At 30.2% G+C, this 19,522-nt stretch overlaps 1 protein-coding gene across 2 annotated transcripts in view; it reads left to right on the top strand.

The window, feature by feature from the left end:
* Nucleotides 1–3,291: 3,291 nt before the first annotated feature.
* LOC148303330 (uncharacterized) overlaps nucleotides 3,292–19,522 on the top strand; it is a 47,458-nt gene continuing 31,227 nt past the window's right edge. The window contains exon 1 of one of the 2 annotated variants that reach the window (XM_088270123.1): nucleotides 3,292–3,374. The gene's annotated coding sequence lies outside the window, so the exon portion shown is untranslated. Of the gene's footprint in view, nucleotides 3,746–19,522 lie in introns of both variants that reach the window. The other variant, XM_088270122.1, reaches the window with a different exon arrangement.

Below are 19,522 nucleotides of genomic sequence, written 5' to 3'. Positions count from 1 at the left end.
TTTTTACATGTCCGTGTATACATATATATATATATATATATATATATATATATATATATATATATATATATATATATATATATATATATATATATATATATATATATATATATATATATATATATATATATATATATATATATATATATATATATATATATATATATACATATATATATATATATATATATATATATATTGTATATATATATATATATATATATATATATATATATATATATATATATATATATATATATATATATATATATATATATATATATACAAACATATATATCAATACTCATACATGTTATATTATTGATACAAAAATAGAATAATTAGCATTTTTACCTAAATATTTTAAACAGTTTTACATCATTATTACTTTTTTGTAAAAATTGAGCAATTTTTTGTGATCAAGTAAATGTAAAGAGTTTACATAATGTCCTTTTCTCAGTGCACATCGAAATCATATCTGCAATTCAAGAGGGCAATGCATCATCGCATTGAATTTGTCTTGGCGGGATAATAAATCAAAGATGACAGTTGGCAATCCCTTTAGTGTAACTTTACAGAGTAATGCAATGTTTGTCACTTTTGTAAAATGCACGACTAACTTGTTTTCATTATTTACTATTGTCAACTAAAACAATAAGATTATTCAACCATTCTAAAATTTGTCAAAAAGGTAAAACATGCAATAAACGATATTACATTTTTTTTTTTAAATTCTATCGAATTCTTAAAATTGCGAGCTTTATGGGATACAGTACACGTTTAAATTATTATAAAAATTAGAAGTCTTCTACCAAAGATTTAGCAGCAATGTTATAGTTCCTTCATGTAACTTCTGTGCTAAAGGACCTTATTGTTTCCCAAGGGGGTCAAAATAATTATTTATGATTGAAAGAGATTTAACTCCAATATTTATTTCATATCACCCTACACATTATTAGTCCGTGTATTAACATAAATCTAAGATCTAATCACCTTACCTGTAATTAAAGATTAAGATAATAGTGCGTTAGTTTAATGCATTATCCATGCACGATTGGATCCAGTAAGGGTGAGAAAAAATTAATAAACATTTTTTCGTTTGTTTTTTAACATCTTTTATTATTTTATCTTTTTCTATATTAAGTTTTTTTGTTTTTTTTTCTACTTTACTTTTTGTTTGTTAAGTGAGGTTGTTATTTATAATTATTATCTGATTAAATGTCATTAAAACATTCAAAGAGAGTAAATAGAATGTATGGTGAATGTAATGTGAAATTTTAAAAGATATTGTTAGGATCAACATTTTTTTCCCAAATAATATTTTCTTCATGATTGAAAAAATAGGTTTTTTTAAAATATATACTTGCACGTAAGTATGTTTAAAATAAAGCATTGATTTTTTAACACTTCCAATTAGAATTCACAAATTTAAATCAGTTTTTGGTCCATTTAAGAGCAGAATATTTCAACGTAATGTGGAACAATAGTACAACTGGGTAAAATTCTGTGGAACGGTAACTTTTATGACTTTTTTGTCAGAGAGTCAATATAAAGGCTTCTTAAGACTATTAAGTTACTACTACTAGATTATTCCTTTTATATGGACTGTCATACACGTATTTTATAATTATTATCAAATAAAATTTGCTCAATTTCGAGTTTAAAATCAAATTGGGCGCCCTATTTTTGTTCTGCGTAGTAATAAAATGGTGATTAAAAAACCTTTTTATCCAAAAGTTTTTTATGAAGATAATACTATGTAAAGATAATAATCAGTTTAATACTGTGATCATTGTCATATCATTGGGTGTGGAAACAGTTTAGAAGGAAAAATAAAATTAAACCTTTTTTTTATTATTTCAAATTTAGGATAGAATTTAGTCTTCAAAGTTCAAGTTATTTAAATTTTCTGTATATTCGAATCGTCTTGCATGCCAACAAATAATTGGCGTTTAAATTTACATGAAAAATATTTGGATGGCAAGCAGACCTACTCCGCAAACTTTGTTCAAGTTTGTTGATAGCTTGTACAAGTTCAGGCTTCCTTTAACAAAATGTAAATCTGCAAAACACAATACAATACAAATATTGGCAAAGGCGCCTTTCGACCTACCCGGTGGTACAAAATTAATGAATATTATTTAAACCTTTATAAAAAGTATTGAAATATTATAATTATGTTCCGTTTATATTTGTATTTTTTTAAGAAAGATTAAGATTTCTTTAACATAATGTGAAAGATAAATACTAAACAGAAGGGCTGAATTCATTATTTTAAAATAATCTTTAAACTCTAACGTCAGTATTCTTCTAACCCTTATCCGCACCGAATGGTGCATAGGGTACTGCATCGTTTTGACGCAGTGTTATCTTAATCGTATCTTACTAGAAGGTAAGGTGATCACTCCTGCGCTTCAGGGACCAGTCAAGGGCAAGATTAAATAAATATTAGAGAGTAAATTTACTCATATTTACTATCACTCCTGGGTCCCGGGTTCGATTCCCCCCTGAGAATCAAACCCGGGACCTCCAACATGGTAGCTAAACACTCTAACCATTATATCACGGAGGCGGACAACAATTTTAATAAATCTAAAGGTATTTCCAACATTACAAATTTTGTATTTGAATACGTATGTTTTGGTTTCTTTAAAACAAGTTGATACCATCAGAAGGCAAAACAATTTCCACAAAAAAATCATTACATGTTTTGATTTTCAAAATATTGAATTTTCTAGTGAATTTACTCTTGATTTAAATGTGTTTTAAAACTGACTAGCTAACTAATCATCACGCTGCTAAGAGAATAATACGACATACTACATTGTCTTTGCAAACATTATTCGCCTCTCCCACATTCATGCATCTCCTTATACATGTCCCCCGATTAATTCGAGTATTTGACATACCTGATAGTACTTACTTTTCTTAGGTTGTCCTCAGCTTCTTTTTCCAACTACATTCGCCGTATAAATTTGTGTTAGCGTTCTTTTCTCACTCATTCGTTCCACATATTCAGACGATCTTAATACACCTTTAATTAAATCTTAATCTTTTTTTACTAATTTTATCAATTATGCTTATCTCAGCTTTGCATTCCTTCCTTATTTAACTATTCAAACATCTATCATACATCGTATAATCTATCATATCTGATGGTTAGTTGGTAAGTTATACCTGTACGGTTACATCTCTATGAAAGCCCCGGAAAATAAGCGCCGACAGCGCCATGCGCCATTCTCGGTGAGCTTCCGCAGGCTTCTCTCCGCTGTGGAGGGGAAGGGAGGGCAGCACGGCCGCACGGCCGCACGCGGCGCTGGCCGGCGCTGGGCGCTCACTAACACACTTGCCGGCCTGTTGAGCGCATCTCCCAGGTACCGACTCTCGCATTCAGATGTTTTCGAATTTCGAAATTCAAATACGTTCTTATTCAATTTTTGTGGCTATCGTGTAACTTTTTTAACAGCTTATTACGTCAAAAGTACTTGATTAAGTGTGATACAATAATTGCATAAGTGTTTATATTAAATTGATTTTTTTTCTTATCTTGTTTGTGTTTTGACAATCGTATTTAAATCATTTATGGATTATTCGGGTTGTCATGTTTACGTGTGATTTTTGCTTTTAAAACTGTGTTTACGTTCTGTTGTCTAAAGTTCTACAATTGGCTCTTGGCTGAATTGTAATGTAAAACTGTTTTGGCGGCATTCATGTTTTGCGGAACGCTAACAAAATAAAATTAAAAGTAAGTACCTTTCTATTGTTTATCTTAGTAGATTAATTATATTAAATGTATTAAAACACTAAATTTGGAAATTTTGAATTTTTAGTGTAAAAGTTTTTGCAATTATTTTTTTTCTTGGATAATTAGTCATATTTTTTAAACTAGCAATAATTTTACAATATAATATAAATTAAAAATAAATAAAAAATACAATATAATATAAATTTTAAAAAAAAACATTGTACACTACTTCTAAATTCAATTTTTTTGTACTGTTTTATAAATTTAACAAATAAGAATGGAATTCGATCAATCAATTACACGATTTTGTTGTTACGATCTACTGAAAATAAAACAACTCAGATTTTGCACCTAGTATAAGAAAAGCAAAAACGTAACCAAATTTAAAATATTTAATTTCTCAATTGATAAAATATGATTTTTTTGTTTGTTAAAAATGCATTTATCTTGTGGGATTGTGTGTTCAATAAAAAAACATTAAAACAAACTTTTATACATGTAAACATACACATATGTATATGGAACAAGGCACAAGTTATTGGGGAATTTAAAATTGTCCAAAGTTACCCATAATTATTGCAGTAGGGTTTAAATTTATTAATACACGATGTACATATTCATGTGAAATCTTTGTAAGTACACGAATACTGAATTTATCTTCCTAGGAATTGTTATCAAGAAATGCATTATAGATGTCTCACAGGATCATGCAATTTATGAGGAGGGAGAATCGAAGCCGAGAATAAAGTAACTTTTGTGTAAAGTAAATACCTAAACCAGCTGATGACAGGCCGTGACCCTGTAAAAGTCTCGACACTTCGATATCACATTTCCTTCAATTTCTTTGTACAAACGATTTTTTTTATCTAATTTACGTAAAAAAAAACATAAAACAATTTGCATCCAATTTTCAATATTCCTCTTCGATTATCCCGTTTTATAGTAGATATAAACAAACATCCGTTTTTTCAGCATTATCTTAATCAAGGAAGTAATTTTAATATTTTTATCCCTTTATAATGCCGGTTGAGTGTAACATTGACACGAATTTTATATAACTGTTTTTTGACCATACAGCATTAAATCGATACGGAGATAACTTGATTGTCAATGACGTGAAAGAAAAAAGCAGATGACGTTAGTAATGGAGCTTAGTGTAAAGCACATAAATATGTTACTACCTCCTACAGACTTTCAACACAATTTATATTGTCTTTCTGACCACATTGTGCTAAGAAGGCTTCTGTAATGGTGGTAAAAGTATCAGGTAGGTCAGGATTAGGTGAACTATGAAAATGTTTTTTAAACGAATATAGCCTTTTTATATTTGCCAATCTTCGTCGGGTAATGAATTATTTAAGTATTTTTATTATTTAAGTAATTATATAATTTTAGTAACTATATTTGAAAAGCGGAGAAAAGGGAAACGATCATAATAGGAAGCAATGATATGATGGATTAATATGTTGATAACGATGTATATTAAGATATTTCATCAAGGTTATCAGATAAAATTCAATTTTAGGTTAATTTATGTTAGAATGTTATAGTTATAAGAATGCGGTGGTATGATGTAAAATGGAATCAAGAAAATAGGGTAATTATCTCATGATAAAAGCTAAGCGATATGCCATAGTCAAAAACAAACATAGATTTCTCAACAAGATAAATGGTGCACTCGGGTCGCGCTCATATAGAAAATCATAAAATAGTGAGAGAGGTGCTGACTTTAATGAGGCTTTTTAGCGCATTGTAAGAAAACGGTACATGGCAATATTTTCTGGTCGAAAATACAGCGAATGCTTTAATTTTGCAGACGCTTCATATGATCGATAAGTTTGGTATAGGCGTCAAGATAGCAAATATTACCACTAGACATGGAACAACGTAGGGGAGATCGAGACATATTTATCTTTCTGGGGTCGGAACAAGATTTTGTTGTATTTTAGAATAACAAAGTGCAAAAGAACCTTTTCATACCAGGATAGTAATTCGTAACGATACCAAGATATTTCACTGATTTTGGAAAGGAATACACATTTAAGGCATCTGATTTAGGAGTGAAAGAAAACTTAAGAGGATAAATTGGTCCTATGATTACATATGAAAATTAAATTCAGGTCATTATTATTCTATGTATACAAAAATTATCAATCGATGCAATTATGTTAAATATTTATATATGAAATCACAAACGTAAACATATCATAAAATAAAATAAATATAAACAAACAAAAACTAATCTTAACTCGTATACAGGATGGCGCAAAATTAATCGCGCTATCGGAAGATGTTATAATTTTTATAAAATCATATAAATATTTGACATTTGTAAACTAAGCAGCTGGAACTATACAAACAACTTTAGAGTTGTGCAAATTAATCATACAATTTTGTTTTTGAATAAAACTAACTAACTAACTAACCATCACGCCGCTTCCCCACAGGGGTAGGCAGAGAGAATCGAACGCCACACCACTCTGTCCTTGCAAACATTCTTTGCCTCTTCTACATTCATGCATCTCCTCATACATACCCGACGATTATTACGACTCCTGACCCGGCTTCTTTCAAGTATTTGACATACCTGATTGTGCCAAGTTTTCCTCGGTCGTCCACTGCTTCTTTTTCCAACTACATTCGCCTCCTTTTTCATTAATTAAAAATATAATGATAATAGAAATCTTTGGAAAATATGATATCCGTGAAGTGGCTGCCGCCAGTATTGATACGATTTGTGCAAGTTTTATCAATTAATTTGTTTACTGCAGCTGTCTAGTTTACAAATTTGAAACATAATTGACGTACAACGCCATTTGCAAAAAATTTAACACCTTCCGATAGGGTGATTAATTTTGCACCATCCTGTATATACTCATATAAATCGCTCCCATTGAGAACCGTTATGTTTACGTTAGTACGTTATCAATATTAATTGCTTCCTAAATGGTGATATAAATTGATGTTTGATAGTGTAATGAATTACCAATAATTGTTTTTTAATTTACGGAGATATTAAATATTTCGGGTAATTTTTATAATTACTGTTTAGTTGCTTACACGAATACTATTGGCAAGTTGCCATTTCATACAAATTGCCGAATTATCAATGGAAAAAATACTTTTTTGGCTCATCGACTTGCCAAAACTTTAACGTGACAGAATTTATTAATACCGTTTTTTGGCGTTCGAGCTAAAAATCAAGTTATCAATATAAATTGATTTATTTGAAGAATGATGGATTCTCTGTCGGTGAAACCTTTCGATTTTGTAAGTGTTTTTAAAATAACATATGGTTTTTTTGACTCAAATTTGCTTTAACCATTTCGTATTAAATAATTTATTAGCGGCGCCTATTTTGATCTTTCAAAAAGTTAGACAGATCTTAATTTTTTTTCTTACTCCTCTTTACCTTAATGCCAATATTGTTGGTAATAATTGAAAAGCAACTCCGTCGGAGTAGACTTAAATAGAGTACTAACACAGATGCTTATATTCGGATGCTAAAAACTTACGTTGTGTTTGTTAGTAGCTCCCCCTTAAGCCAATTGAATATACTATACATAAATATAAGTACGTGTTGTTTTATCTCATCTCTTATGCTCTTGAGATACAATTTGAAGTCACAATTAATTATTATTTATTTAAAAAAATGTTTTACAATTTTGTGCACTGAAAAAAACGAAATTTCGTCCGAAACGTCGTTAGGAGAATATATTAATAAATTATTGTACCAAACAAAAAAAAGGTATGTCCACAATGAAAGTCTTTCTCTCTAAGCCTTACTCCTATCTAATGGTCCATAGGATACTGCAATGTGCATAATGAATATCATCTTGATCGTTGAATACATAATGGAAAGTGATCCACCCAGCGCTTAGGGTACCAGTCTAGGATAATACGAAGTAAAATATTTGATTGCAAAAATCACTTAAATTATTTTTTCCCCTTGGGAAACGAACCCTCAACATCCATTACGACAATTTTGTGCCCTAAAGAAAATCCTTCCGATAAGTGTCAAAATCGTTGATAGGAGAATATATATGACATGTCTGTAACTAACCGATACCATAAAAATCTTAGTTCACATTACAATTTATTCATATTTTGAACAGTAATATGTATTATTATTTATTAAATCAGATACTGGATTATTCACTCTATGGATCATATCTCAATATAAAAGGTAAATATTTCATCTCACGTTGAGACACTTATTATACAGTAATAATGATAATTTTTTTAATAATAACTAGACAAATAAGAAAAAAAAAACAAAATTATTAAATGAAACTGCATCAAAATCCTAAAATATGTAACAATTTAGTAGATTTACATATAAACAGTTATTATCTCTAATAGATACATCATAACTGAACTACTGATATAATCAATTATGATAACTGTTTATAACTAAATTTATGTTCTGTAAGAAAGTCTATGAATAACTTAATTCAAGATAACAAAGTTGATCTAGTAGTAGAAGTACTAATCTTTAGAGATAAACTTGACGCCAACGCTACAATGCAGACCGTCAATAACGAATGTTTTGGCTTGTTATCACAAACAAAACTTAATCAAATATACTCATTACAAATTCTAAACAAATTACAAACTCTAGTCAATGAATTGCTGCTATAAAGAGCTACTATTGGAAACTACGATTTTTGCAGTGAAAAACTAATAAAAAAATTAATTTCGTATATCGTTGTCGTACATGAGAAAGTTATCAACAAACAAAACGTAAAATGTTCAGGAGTCACTTTTGCTTGGCAAGAAATCGAACATCAATGCAGTTAGTCATTTTTAACAAGTCAATATATTATACATCTATGTTTAAAATTGCTTTGGGATTTTTTCAGGGCAATATTAAGCTAATAAGATATCAAATAGTCAATAATCACGTTTTTGTAAAAAAAATGCACTTGGTTGCTTTCTCCTGTATGACTACGATATAATATTAACTGACATATAATACCTGTAAATTATTAAAATTCAAATTAAATTATAAACTACAAGTCATCTTCTTTCAAGTAGAATACTTGCACTTGATATGATACATTTTATATTATTAATAAAGAAATTCATGAATTTTCCACCTTCTTGGTGTAATGGTAAGCGTGTTTAGCTACCGTGGTGGAGGTCCCAGGTTCTATTCTGAGGAGTGTGGGAAAATAAATATTAGTGATTTTACACTCTAATATTTATTTAATATTACCTGGACTGGTCCCTGAAGCGCAGGACTGATCACTTTGCCTTCATGTAAGTAACGATCAAGATAATACTGCGTCAATACGATGCACTGCCATATGCACCATTGGGTGCAGATAAGAGTTAGAAGAATAAAGAAATAGTTAATTGCCATGTCCGTGTGTCCGCTATAACATTTTTATCATGAAGCATGAAATGAGCGATACTAGAATTCAATATTGCAGGTGGTATCGTCGTATATTTGTATTTTTAGCATTCAATCCGATGAATGAATTTTTCTAATGTCGAGTCCTATATTAATCGCATTCTTCAACCTAAAAATAGTTCAAACCAAATTTCAGTTTCAATAGCCTATTTTAACCATGAAATTTAACATCTGACTCGACAATTTTTTTATTTATTATTATTTTGCATTACATAACATAAATTCAAATTAAATAAAATATTAATAAAATATAAAAATGAATCCAAAAAAAGATCCCACAAAGGCATGGCCTGTGTGTGGGTATACAATATAATTTAGTCATAGTAAAGGGTATAAGGGTTTATAGGTTTTATAAGTAGAACAAGAATAATAGTGTTAATACAAAATACAAAAAATACTAAGACTCTCAGAAAACATTTTTATTTAAATTAAAATATTTATTTTTAAAAACTTTTAATTCCGTTTATTTGGCAGGCATATTCAGACAATTCGAAATTCGTGTCAACATAGATTTTATTAAATAGTGGTGTTAACCAAGGGAAATTGAAATTAAAAAAAACCTTTAAACATGAGGTATCATCTAGCTCTATAAAGTGATTTAGACCAGTGATTGCCAAAGTGGTCTATATCGACCCTCAGGGGTCTACGACCACTTGGAAGGGGTATATGTCAGCGAAAAAAATTGGGGGTCCATGAAAAAGAAATGGAGGTCAACGACATCGGGTTTATTCCTAAGACTAAAAGCATTTATTTTTTGCTTATTTATTAAATTTAACAGAGAGTAATTTTAATTTAAATTAAACTAACATGTGTGTATTTTTTGAATTTTTATTACACTTTATAAATTGTCATACACGTCATAAATTTCAATATTTCAATGTGCACTACATACATCGGCTTTCAAAAATACATTAGAAGATAGTGAATTTGCTGAAAAACAATATCAGGTAAGGGGGGATCTACCAAAAATCGAAAAACATGGCAAGGGGTCTACGAGTCAAAAAAAAGTTTGGGAACCTCTGATTTAGACTTACATCCCTTCGTTGAATTGATCTAAAAAAATATGGTCGAATTGCTTATTCAATTAACGATCTACAGCAACGCATGGCTAAGTGCGGCTGATATAAATATATAAAAACAATATTATAAGTCTGGTTTATAAGTTCAAAGTTTTATACTGAGATTTTATATAATTAAATAACAACTACATAGTTTTTTTTCCTCATGAACATATTTGATTTGACCAGTGACCGGGTTTTGTCCTTACCAATATCATCTGACTGCTGATGTCGGTAATGGCGAAACACGGTTACTAGTCTTATAAAATATTTAAGAAAAAACTAAAAAGTTATTATTTTATAATATAAAATATAGTTTATCTACTACCTCACATATCGCTCACTCCTTTCAAGAACGTCATAAATCAAAAAAACTTGATTTTGCAGGAGAACGTTTTTAAAGTTTGAAAATATAAAGCAATGAATTAAAAATAAATATCAAGCCACTTATTGAACTGTTAACAGTGAAACAGATCTTTTAAGGTAAAACCTAAAGGTTTTTTCTCCATTTGAAAAATATATAGTTTATTTAAAAAAATAACTTAACAATACATTTTCTTAAAAATGCAAAAACAACACTTTCTGCCCTGTAGCGGGTAAATATTAAGTTAAAAATATGCCTCTTTTGCTGGAATATAGTAGATTTTCTGGGCATTCCGAAAACATGCACAACTGAAAATTGACGACTTTTGATTTATGACGTTCTTGAAAGGAGTGAGCGATATACAATAATACTATTATATTAACCGTATTAACCTTTCCCTCCCGGTGACATGTATTTACTACAACTTGACTCTAAAAATGAGAATATCAATAAAAAATATAACAGATACGGGCTCAGAATTTTTATATTCTTCCATAATTTTTTTACGTGTTTTATAAAAGTATCATGATATAAAGTTATTCATTTGCAGCGACGGAAATACATAAATTGTATAAAAAAAATCGGGGATAGAATCAACTTTTCTCAGAGTATGCGTGCGTGCTGCACTTTACGTACACGCGCACGCGGCTTCCTACTGTTTCGGACGATCTCATTTTAGTCGTTCAGGGTGGTTGTGCCGCTACGCTAGCTATGGCGGTTACTTACGATGTATTTTTTTCTATTTTTTAGGTACTAACCAGATCTTACATTACAATTTTGATACATTTTAATTTCAATTATGGTCAATAAAAGTAACATTTAGGAATATTTACATTTTTCGAGTTTTTAAATTACATTTTCATATGGTGTACAAAACACATATAACCGGGGTTAGTGTAAGTTTTTAGCACCGTAAAGGAAGGGTTAAACTTCTTCTTCTTCTTCTTCTTTTTATAAATCCTAAGGATCTGTTTGTGCCTCCGCTTGTAACTCTTGGGATGTTGACTCCTAGCTGTCTTTCCACCTTTTTGGAGGTCTGCCTGGGGGTCTGCGTCCTTCAGGGATTCCTTGAAGGGCGATATACGTGGAAGTCTGTCATCTGACATTCTGTTTATATAATCATTCTAATATCGCCTTGTCGTCCTCACCTCACGATATTCTCCGTCTTACACATGCTCCGGATGTCGGTATTTCTTACTTGGTCTCGCTACTATGTGTTTCCGGTTATGGATCGGAGAGTCTTCATCTCGGAGGTTCGAAGTCAAGATTTTGTTCTAGAAATATCCCTCTTGCCTCAATCTCATAAGTGGCTATTGGTCGAAGGGTTAAACAATAATTATAATATATCCAAGCGAATAGTGTTCTAATTAGTACTAGATTGCGTAAAATTAAACGGATGTATTTCGTGTTATTCTAACTCCTACGCGGTTGGACCGATTGCAATATATCACTGGTTGGGCTTCCCTGCTTTTTCACATCCGTGAACACCGTGTCGAAAGGCTTGACAATGTAATTGCATGAAATTTACTCGTTTCAATAAGGCACGACGTTTAGTTCGAGCACTGAACATGTTCAGCCGATATTTAAGCGACAGTGTTTGGGTTGAGTTTAATTGATGTTGGGATTAATGGGAAATGTATGCTAATCAAGTTAACAATGACATGAGAAAACGATCGCCACGCTCAATACGGAAAAACCACATTGTGGATCATAACTAACGAAACTAATTAATAAAGCCCATGGAAAACTTTCTTTGGTTGCTCAATCCTCTTCAATAATAAAAATCTACTCCTATACAATTCATTTTAATTAAATTCTACGAATGATTAAATGAGATCCTTTAGATTGAATTAGTTGAGATTGGGTAAATTTCAGGTATAAAAATATAAAGAAAAAGTTATGGAAGCTTTTACAGAGAAATATTAATTAATTACAACTTATGACTCTCAAACATATTTATGCAACTCTCTCACACAGCACAAGAAAGCACCTCCCAACAAAGCAAAAAAAATCATAATTAACACATCAAACTAAACCTAATACATGTTTTTTTTTTAACAATAGAACTTTAATGAACTTAATCGTTTATTATATTAAAGCATGGTTATAAGTCCTGCGCTCCAGATTTTTATATACATAAGATTGAAATATATTTCTTGAGATTAGGATGTCGTAAGTGAAAGCTCAGAGTGAAAAATATCACTGCCATCTATGAAAAAATAGAAAAGGAATGTGTAAAGAAATGTAAGATAAGCAGATTAGCTGTAATGACTAGGGTACTCGGGATTGGATGCCCGTATTCATACGAGCTTTTATGTATAATTGAACACCACTTCTTCCTCTTAAGGCTTCTGTCTTCCATTGCTAGATATAAGCCTCTTCCGTATCCTTACTTTTTTGGTTCGATTCCGACACTACTAATTTGTACCAATGCTTCATTAATAAATAATATTTTTATACTGCCTATATTTTATCAAATATAGATTAGCTCAGAAAAAACTGGGTTTCTGTATTTATAGAATTAATCGTGTCCATTGAAATATAACATGGTAAACACACATGTATATTATATGATATGAAATGTATGTACCTACTTAGATATATCCATCTCACAGACGTCTATTCATGATATTTGACATGGCATTATACCCATCCAACGCAGTATTCAGGTACCAATGGGTGCAGATAAAAGAAAAACATACTTTATTCTTGTTACCCGGCGCCAACGATACAAAGAATCTCATTGGATTTAAATTCCGTAATGAATCGTTGAATGATAGTTTAATCAATCGTGCATTGATGTCATCTCACCGAGATGTCAATCGGTTGCGATGTGTCATCGTGTGTTCTCCGTGTAGTCAGCTTGGATGACAAACATCACAAAAAGAATTACATATTCACGAACAAACCATAATTTATGCATCAACACGGGCGATCCTAAGAGCGTCGATTGATATCACGAGTTCCACATTATACCTGCTTAATTGTCATTGTAAAGTATGATGTAGAGGCGATACTCGGTGATGAGCTAATCCAGATTTATAGATAACGAATAATCTGATGATTTTGTGAATAATCGGGACACTTTGTAAACGGATCCAGTATAAAAATAGTTGCGTTTGTTGAAATAGATGATTTAAGTTTTACATAGTAAATACCACTATTTCTTTTTATCTATTGTGACACGCGTTTCGATGCATTCAGTATCATTTTCGAATACCGTAACGGTGTTTGAAAATTGGAAAATTTACGGTTTTTGAAAATGATGCTAAAAGCATCGCAACACTTATCACAATAGATTTTAAGACATTGTGGTATTTAATTAATAAAACTTTTTTTTTTAATTATCGATTTTACCACAAAGTGACACTTATGGACCTACATTCTTTACACTCACGATATTTAACGATAATTCATACTAAATTTATTATTATGCCCTTCAATATAGTAAGATATTTTATCCTTTTGTATAATTGTTAAGTTTTTTACCAAAACACTGTAATATTCTATTACATGTACTTAGGTTAAAATGCAATAATCATTGCGTTTTTGAGGAATTCTAGAAGCGATCCTAAGAGCGTCGATTGATATCGCGAGTTCCACATTATACCTGCTTAGCTGTCATTGTAAAGTATAATGTAGAGGCGATACTCAGTGATGAGTTAATCCACATTGATAGATAACGAATAATGTTGGATCGATGCCTCTGACGATTTTGTGAATAATCGGGACACTTTATAAACGGGTCTAGCATAATAAATGAAAATAGTTTCGTTTGTTAAAATAGATTACGTTGCTAAAATACCTCTTCTTCAACCTTATGGGACCACATTTCGAATAAAATTTACACCAATTATATCTAACAATACGTCGCATAAGATTAATTACTGTACTCATCAATATGATGAGATATATTATCCTTTTGTAAAATAGTTGAATTATTTTACTACAACACTCTCTAATGTGTTATTACCTGTACTTAGATTCAAATGAAATTATGTATTATAACAGACATTTTTAAAAGGATTACAGTGATATCGAATCTGTGATGGTAAGTCATAGGGACTTGTCGAGAGAGAGGGTAGGATTCTGGATAATGTTATTAGACAAAATAAGATAAAATAAGACACAAAATGCCGAAAATTTTAGATAGAGAAAAGGGGGGCATTGCGTTGAGAAGCAAGTGACAGTCCGTCTTCTCCTATTGAGTTTTATGTAGGCTTCTTATCACAATAATAAGTTATCATGAATAGGCCAATTATCTTACCCGATCCTCACAAAGTTATTTAGATATGTATGATAAAAAATATTTCACTGAATTTAAGCTTAGTTCATCGTAAACATGGCAAATAATGAGAACAACTCCAAAAAAAATAGTTAAAAAATAGCGGTATTTACCAAGTAAAACATAAATTTAAATTGGATAGATATCAGCACAAAGTGACTGCCGAATTAATTTAGTTTAGAATCCTTACTCTGGTAGATATCGACGGAAAAATATAAAGTATACAATACTTTAGTGGGTACCTAAATTCAGACCCCGCGAACGGAAGACAGGTATGATAATCAAGAAATTACTAAAGAGATAAAAATACTGGAAAAGTGCATTGCTAATCCTTGTACACTTCAGGTGATACGTGCGCCACAGTTTGGGTAGCAGCGTACTAAACTAATGAAATTGTGTTATTCTCGTAGCTAGCTATTTTGCAATATCTGCATATCTTCTTGAAACTGTTCCGTAAATAACAAACAATTCCAGTTCGACTGGCGCCATATAGTAATAAATACACACTGATTCTGCACCAATATCGATCCAAACACAATTTTTGCTTATTAAGCACACTTTTGTTCGTTCATTGGCAGTCAATAAGTGGACAAGTACAGATAACCGTATCGGGTAACTGTTTACTTTTGAATTCCTCGTAGACGAATGTAGGTAAATCTAATTGATGACACTATCGTTTACGTACACCCTGAATATTATCTCGACACCTTTGTACCTAATAAACATATCGTCACCGTATAAGTATGCAAACAATTAATGAAAATAAAACTTTTTTATTGGATCATAAACGTCTTATAATTCTATGAAACAACCCACATTGTTGTGATCATCGAAAAATGTTATTTTTGGATTTTAATTGTATTGCCATTTTTGCGTTCCATTTCGTCTGCATCTTTAGTTTCAAAATAACATAAAAATTTCTATGTTAGATTTTTTTATTATTACTTGGAATTTTCTTCAAAACAAACATACATACATATGTAGAAAAACCCATACAACATAAAAATAGCAAATCGCGATGTATTATATGCACACACACGCATTTATTAGTAGTTTATCAACAGTAACCAAATGAGTAAATATGATGAATTCTTCCCTCTCACCCTGTTTCTTCCTGTCTCTCTATTTTAAAGATTTTGACTCTGATAAATATTATTATTATGTGGGTAAGAAAATAGATTAAAAAATACGTAGGAAGAGGATAATAGAAACAATGACATTTTCAGGGTTATTTATCCGTACTCGTACAAGTTTGTAAAAGCTACCCCGAAGATGAGCGAGGCTCTTAAGGAGTAAATATAATTTGCGCAAATGTGTATTATAAATGCCTGAATTTATATATAAAAATTTTCGTTCAATTCGGTATTTATAACATGGATTCGTTGCATTCATGATACATAAAACATTTTTTTTAAACACTGATTCATTCTGATACCAATTTTCGAATTTTATTTTTCATTATCCATTTTAGCTTACGTTACAATTGTATAAATCAAGTAAGTTTGTTCCTTCATAAATACTACATTTAACATTCTCAAGGTGTTGTTGTCAAATGTGTATCTTACCAGATATGACAAAGTAATTGAGATAGAAATACAAGTCTTATTGATGAGTTTATGCACAGTGTAACATTCATCATACACTCCATAGAAGGGCAAGTACATATATTATTTTAATTTTCTAGATTTTCATATATTCCATGCAAGAAGATCGTTTCAATTTTTCAATTGAAATTTCAGTGTTACTATCTCAACATTTTCATCTCTTTTTATATGCCAATAAAAATCTCAATATTTATGATGTTTACCAATCGGAAGATGACCGTTGATGCCCGTATGAAGAAAATGGAACTGTGCCAAATACTTTTATCTCGATTTCTATAATAGTCCCTAATAGTTTATATCATCATCAATATTTAATCATTATCTACAGTTAATAGTAAATTATTTAACGTAAATCAAGGAGAATTTTTTTTACTTATTTACTACTCCTAATCATCACGCTGCTTCCACGCAGGGGTAGGGAAAAAGACCGCCACAAGCATTCTTTGCCTCTTCCACGTTCATGCATCTTCTCATACATACCCGCCCATCACATTACACAGTTCATTCATTTTTCCATCCATACGGACTCTTATATTCCACTACGCAATCCCACATTCATGCGCTATCCTCTTCTTTGCAACAGGGTTGCAAGCCTCAGCGTGACAATTGACAGGCATTTTCCCGCACTCCTCCAAAAAACCAAACCTTCTTATCTTTATTATTATACACTATATAAAAATACACAAAACACTACTAGATAAATACCCTATCACTGGAGAGATCCGAAAACAAAGCACTTCGAGGAAACACAGTAAATAGTAAACGAATTTTTATTTTTTTATAAACAAATAAATATAAATTTTATGAAATAAACAATCAATTTTTCATAAACAAAATATAATTTTGTTTTTAAAATCACCATAATTATTTTATTATAACTTTATTATTATGTGGCTAACCGCTTCTTTATCAAAACTGATTAATACTAAAAAAAATAGTATTAATCAGTCTTGATAAAGAAGCAGTCAGTTTTGAAACCGGTAAACATTATAATTAAGTTATAATAAAATAAATGTTTGTTGTTTTACAATCACTATAAATATTTGTAGTGATTGTAAAACAAAGTTATAATTTAATTATAAAATGGAAAATCACTAAGTTAGTACTTCAAATATAAATTATAATTAATTTTTCACTGGCCATATTTATGGCTGCGTTTGATTCACTCCAACTCATGATCGTATTCAAAATCTGAGAGGTGTGGTTTCTGCTATTTAGAGGAATGAATACGCTTCCCATCGCAATGTATTGCTAATTTTATAACGTAGTAACTTTCATTATCACATATTTACCTTATTAGATGCCCACCTTAATTCCTAATATTGTCGGCTCAGCCGGATTGACGTCATGTCGCTAATGTTACGTTCGTTTGTTTCAAGTCGTATAATCCTTAAGGCATTAAAACCGAGCATATCGCCACTAGTAATCTTAATGAATTACATATTGCTTTACATGTGAAATGACACATATTTAAATGGAAATGAGGAAGGATTGTGGACAGGCGTGGGCGTAGGTGAGCATTACCTACGACATAACTCGTCATGACATGGAATCATACCGCCATGACAGTACTTCGTCTTCACAATTTTTATTTATTTTAAATTTAATTAAATTATTTTAAATTTAACTAACTTACCATCACGCCGCTTCCCCGCAGGGGTAGGCAGAGAGAATAGAACGCCATACCACCCTGTCCTTGCAAACATTATTCTCTACCACATTCATGCATCTCCTCTTCTTAATTTAATTCTTTCGTCGATAAAATTAAGAAAGTAAATATGAGCGCTGGGCCAACTTCCACGAAATGTTTTATCTTTGCTCTCTGGTTTTAATCATTTTGGATAATTTGTATAGTGCCATTATCGTATATATTTTTTAAAACCACTAGGATATAAAGGAATAACTATATATATATATATATATATATATATATATATATATATATATATATATATATATATATATATATATATATATATATATATATATATATATATATATATATATATATATATATATATATATATTTATATATTATATATATATATATATATATATATATATATATATATATATATATATGTATAAATATATATATATAAATATATATTATATATATATATATATATATATATATATATATATATATATATATATATATATATATATATATTATATTATAAACAAATAATCCCAATTTCATAAATGGATTCGGCCGTAACTTTATGGTAATCTATTTATTTTTTATTTAAAATTTACTTGTTAAACACGTGTCATAATAAATGTTAATAAACAATCCTACTTACGTAAGTAGTACTAAGTAAAATTGAAATAAAATATATATAGTTTACCATAAAATTACTGCTGAATCCATTTATGAAATTGAGATTATTTGTTTATAAAAAATAACCTTCTGGCCCTTGGGGCAGATTTTTTTTAAAGTACTGAATAGATTAAATGTACCAACAAAATTATTATTATTATTATTATTTGTTATTTTCATATTTTTAGATGAAACTAAACCAGTTAATTTTAATTTCATCCCTATCTTCGTCTGCATCATTTTGATAAATTGTAAATTGTCTAAAGCAAAAACTGATGAAACCACTGACTAAAATCTCAGTGTCAATTTTTCAAATTTAAAACTAACGCATTTTTGCAACAGACATTTTTACCCCTGATTATATTGTGTTGGAAAAAATCTTAACACGAATAATAAAAATAAGTTATATACGTATAGTAAAGAAAGTATACAAGTTGTAAATTAAAAATTTTATTCTGTCAAATGTCTGACGGTGATGTTCCCATTCGGCCAAATACTACATATCCGTCGATCAAATTTCAGGGAGCCAAAATATTACGGTAACGTTACATAACACCAGTAGAGTTTCTGATACAAATGTTACGTGCAACCTAAATAAATTTGTTAAAATCAAGAATGTTCCATTTTCCCATTAAGATGAAACTGTCCAAGTTTCTTGGACAGCGTCCTTATGACGGACCGTAATGGCCTTCTCGACCATGCCACGGTACAGCAAAGCTTAAGTTTC

The sequence above is a fragment of the Brachycentrus maculatus genome, unplaced genomic scaffold (assembly GCF_059751285.1).
Source record: "Brachycentrus maculatus isolate JH-2025_06_01 unplaced genomic scaffold, ASM5975128v1 h1tg000372l, whole genome shotgun sequence".
NCBI classification, from domain to species: Eukaryota; Metazoa; Arthropoda; class Insecta; order Trichoptera; family Brachycentridae; genus Brachycentrus; species Brachycentrus maculatus.
This window is presented reverse-complemented; position numbering and strand designations above follow the sequence as displayed.